The sequence below is a fragment of the Symsagittifera roscoffensis genome, chromosome 1 (genome assembly GCF_963678635.1).
Source record: "Symsagittifera roscoffensis chromosome 1, txSymRosc1.1, whole genome shotgun sequence".
Taxonomy (NCBI): Eukaryota; Metazoa; Xenacoelomorpha; order Acoela; family Convolutidae; genus Symsagittifera; species Symsagittifera roscoffensis.
In genome coordinates, this window is record NC_087062.1 from 29,880,961 (window position 1) to 29,885,649 (window position 4,689).

General features: G+C 32.8%; 1 protein-coding gene across 5 annotated transcripts in view; it reads right to left on the reverse strand.

Moving 5' to 3' along the window:
• Window positions 1-4,689, reverse strand: part of LOC134842445 (guanine nucleotide exchange factor VAV3-like) — a 593,770-nt gene that overhangs the window by 280,825 nt on the left and 308,256 nt on the right. The gene's annotated exons all lie outside the window — the stretch shown is intronic.

Sequence of the window (4,689 nt, forward strand, 5' to 3'; positions counted from 1 at the left end):
CAGGAGTGTGGTTCTTTTGAAAAAAAAATTTGCATTTATTTTATTTCTTTTCCTTTTTTCCAATGTTTTTTTTGTTGTTGTGATCTAGCTCTTTTTCCGTTGTGAAAAATTTTCATTATTGATAATTCTTGATGTAATTGGGTTATTGTCATATATTTTTTTCAGATTTACGGCAAGTCTTTTCTGTGGCAATTGTTTGTAATTTTTGCATTCATTTTCTGGAAATTTTATATCTCATTTTATAGCAGTTAGATCTCATTTTATAGCAGTTGGCGGGTAGGACCTTTCACTCCTGATTGTTCTTGTTGGATATGCAGATTGTTTGGTTGCAAGATTTATTGAACAGTTTTCGAGTACATCTGGGATTTTTTGTATCTCAATTTTTTGACTGAAATAATTTCTTATCGTTTTGATCTATTGTTTATCAGAAAGAAATGGATAGAGTTAAGCCCAAATCCTTTTGTTGTGTTGGAGGTAATTGATTTCTTTAACATTTGCAATAAAATTTTTCGTGAATTTTTAGCCTACGATTTTTTCAACAAAATTCATTCAAGCTTTTCAAGTTTGAGACGCATTATCTTTTGTTTTTTGGAATTTTATTGTATCTCGGAAGTGTTGCGAAGCTCAGCTTCGCCTCTGTGTTTAAACATGTTTTTAATTCTGCTTTTAACTGTTTTTTACTCATTTCCACCCTGGTTTGTCGATAATTGAAATTTTTTTGTAGGTTTGAGCTTACGCTCATTGTTCTTTTTTTGGTGATTTGTGGATTATTTTACTTTCAAAGAGGCCTTTCAGGTTGTTTTCCCCAAGGAAGCTGATTTTAAGCTCTCGAAGAACAAAAGCATAAATGGTTTTTTCATTTCAAGAAGAAAAAATTTTGAAGAACCTCCGGCTTGTATCAGTCGTTTGTAGAATTTATCAGATAGAAAGAAGCTGCGATATTCAATACTAGTCGCAGAAATAGCATCGAAAGATGACTTTTTTCTGCTCCCTTACATGCGGTTTAAGAGCAGATGAACGTAGTCCAGACACTTATATAGATCGTGATGATTTTTTAAAAGTTTTTTTTTAAGACAAGTCTTAAAATTTGTTCACGCGCAATTGAAATCCATATCCAAATTTAAAACAATATGTCTTTAAACCCTAAGCCGATTTTGCAATAAGATCTACTATCGAAGGTTTTTCTTTTTTTTTGTTTTTTTTTTTCAAAGGAAACCATCAGTTTTGTTCACGTTCAAATTTCGCGGTTTGACTTTGATTTCTTTGAAGGTTCAGATCATTTTTGTCAGAAGGAAGGCAAACTCCACTATCGAGCAACATCGAAAAACGTGGTTGACTTCAAGTTTCGAAAGTGGATGTTGATTTTTGGACCTCCTTGCGGAAAAAAAACGTAACCTTTTCATCCAGCTGTCTCAAATTAAATTAATTTTATCAAAAATATGCCAGTCATAAATTGTTCTTGAAATTCAAAGAGCTTTAAGACAATGTATTTTTTATTTTGAAATTCCAACATTTTTGAAAAATAAGTGTTTTTTGTTTCTGTCTCGTCTCCTTGCGTTCATTGACTCTTTTTCAACTGTCTGTCGGCTGTTGCTTGAAACTTGAAATAGAGAGCAGGAAAAATTGAACATTTTTTTTGTTTATGAAAATCATTATTTTCCATTGCGTAGTTTTTTCGAATTTGTTGAGAAAATGGTTTTTGATTTTAGAGATTATCACGAGCGTCGGTTATGAAATTTTCTGCTGTTGTTTTGCGTATTCAATCAACCTCCCATGGTCAACTAAAGCGAACTTGATTTTTTCATCATTCTACATCAAATATCCCAACAATTTACGGTCTCCTCCGTCGCATATTTGTTCTTTCGAGAACTGCATTTAGTCGGAAGATTTAATACAGATTTATTATGAGCTTTTTCTCCACTTTCAATTCATTTCTTTTACATATGAGAAATTTGTTTATCGAAACGTTATATAAGTGTTCCGAACGTAGGCTGCGTGTAGTTTGACTTCAGTGTTTTATCTCACAATCAGTCATTGAGAATAAAGTCAGATTGCATGAGTTTTTGAAGCCTTTGCAGACGCCATTCGAGCTGCAATGAATAATTTTACAGTATCGAGAAAATCCATTTTAAAACTATCTTGTAGAATACGCTGAGTGAAGAGCGCATAAAATTAAATCACATGCAATCATTCATTAGTAAAGTAATAAATATCGTTTACATGAAACTTCACAAACTTGTTTTTTAATATTGAGCCGAATCGATTACTATGTTTATTTGAATAAAAATCGATTTATAAAAAGAAAGAAAATTTGTTCATTACTAGGCGAATAACAAATTTCAAAGCAAGTCAACTCAGAAAATAGTAGAAATGCAATACTGGTATCAATATTTCATTAGTATTTTAGAGGGGACAGACAGCGGGCATTTGTATATGCCCATTCATAGTCTGTCCTGTCATTATTAAAGAAGCAATATTTATATTTTACACGCCAGCAGATTTAGGGAGAGGGAGGGGGGCTGCCGACTCAAAGGGTCCCCCTTTTTACTATTTTGATATATTTTTTTTGGCCGACCGACCCGAAAAATTCTCTTTTAGACTTATTATGATGGTGGATCGCGCGCCGAAAAAACGATTTTTTTTATCAAACTTTTACAAAAAGTGCCTCAACGCCTTTTTTGGACTGTTTTTTTAAATTGGCTTTGGCGCAAATTTTTTTGTCAAAATAGGGTCCTCATAGTGATTTAGGAGGGCTGAAAAAAAAACAAATTGGTAGAACTAAAAATTGGCCGAAAAAATTTCAGATTTTTTTTTGAAAATCCGCCCCCCTTCCCTTCGAGAAAATCCTAGATCTGCCCCTGATTTTATATATGACTATTTCCAGCGGAAATTTCTATTTGGTTGACTCAAAATAAACGATCTCAAAGTAGCAAGCGTTCAGATGATGTCAGTTTTTGAATACATAATCAAAACGAAGACGTATGCACTTGTCGAAAAGAATAATCAAATTTTCAAAAAGAAAAAGTATCTATATTTCGGGTATTTATAAAGAAAAACTTCTGGGATTTGGTAATCACATTTTTAGACTAGATTGGGAACTAATAAAATCAATTGATAGTAACCAGCCATAGGGTGCAAAATTGATTTTTCTATAACACTTGTTTCCGAAATGGTTCACGCAATTAACAAACTTTTACAAAAATTGCTAAAGGGAAAAGTAAGATTTGAGTCGTTATACTTTATGGCTAGAATCGGAAGCTAATTACACTTTTCATGTTGACCTTTAGTTTAACAAAATCAGTTGAATCAGTTAGCTTGGGCTGTCTGTTGGCAGCAGAACAGAATATCTAGCTACAGACATTTTATGAGCATTTTTGCATTTTAGTGGCGGTTCCATTTGAATTTTTATTATGCTTGAGGTTTTTTTTCGGCTGATGTTATATCTGTTATGTTGCCTCATAGTTTGACGTTTGAAGAACTACAGTTTTAAATTTCATTTGTGCTTCCGGGGAGAAAAGTTGGTTCTCATAGATTAACAACAGCACCTTGTTTTCAAGAATTATCCTGTTTCTTATGAATCACAGATTTTAATCAGGGTTTGAATAGAAGGAGTAGCGTAAGTTAGGAACTATAGGCTAACTTGCGTCTGTGTGGTTGTTGTTTGTAGCTGCAAAAGAGGTCGTCCATTTCGCGTCTTTGTTGTTGTTCATTTTCAGTACTCCACAACCGAAGATTGTGGAGATTGATTGATTGTTTCGCCTAGTCCGTAAAACAGTAACTGTGGCTTTCCCTTCTGACAGTACTGAGTAAACCCCATTCTAGGGATGGGCAGTTTTTGATACGGATAACTGAGCTGAGCAAAACTCTCGTGCCCAGTTTCAGCTGGCAGTTTTTGTTGCGAAGAACCGAGAAAAACTCCTTATATACTTGCGTATGTGATTGCAGTTCCTTTTCAAGGCAAAAAAATAATTGTCGTAACAGAATCTAAATTTGAACAACGTTTAGAATTGAGAATTACATTTTTGTCTCTTTTGCATATCAGAATGAAACAGTTGTTTTTTAAAAACTCACTGTTAAATCATAATTTTTCAAATTAGAAATGCATTTCATTCTATGAACATAATTATCACTTGCGGTACACTTGATTTCTGAAAATAAATTGGAATAATGAAAAATTTTGTATTTTGTTTTAACCCTTATTGCAATATATTTATGCAAAATTTTGCAGGCTGAAGAAACGCAAAAAAGTAAGTTCGAATCGATGTGTTTAAAATAAACCGATGTTTCCTATTTTGTCTAGTGACTTCGTCGGGATTTAATTCATCAGAAGTTTTTTTTGCAATTAGAGTAAGCGAATGGCTGGATTTCACTGGAGCTTCTCTTGGAGTTAATTTCCAAATGAATTTTCGAACTTAAAATTATTTTATGCCATCATTTTTGTATTTCTGGTCTTACGAAGCATTACTTTGACCATGTGTTAATATTCTATTTTCACTCGCCAATTAGCTTCTATATTTTGAAGCAGTTAATAGAAAAAGCAAAAAAGTGGAAATAGTTTTTCGGTTCAAGTAATAATTTTTGTTCAAAACCTGTGTTTTTAGCAGATTATAGATATTGAAGCATAGAATATTTAGACGTGGAGTCTTTTCTTTTTGGCTTTGAATCTGAATAGGAATTAAATTAATTTGA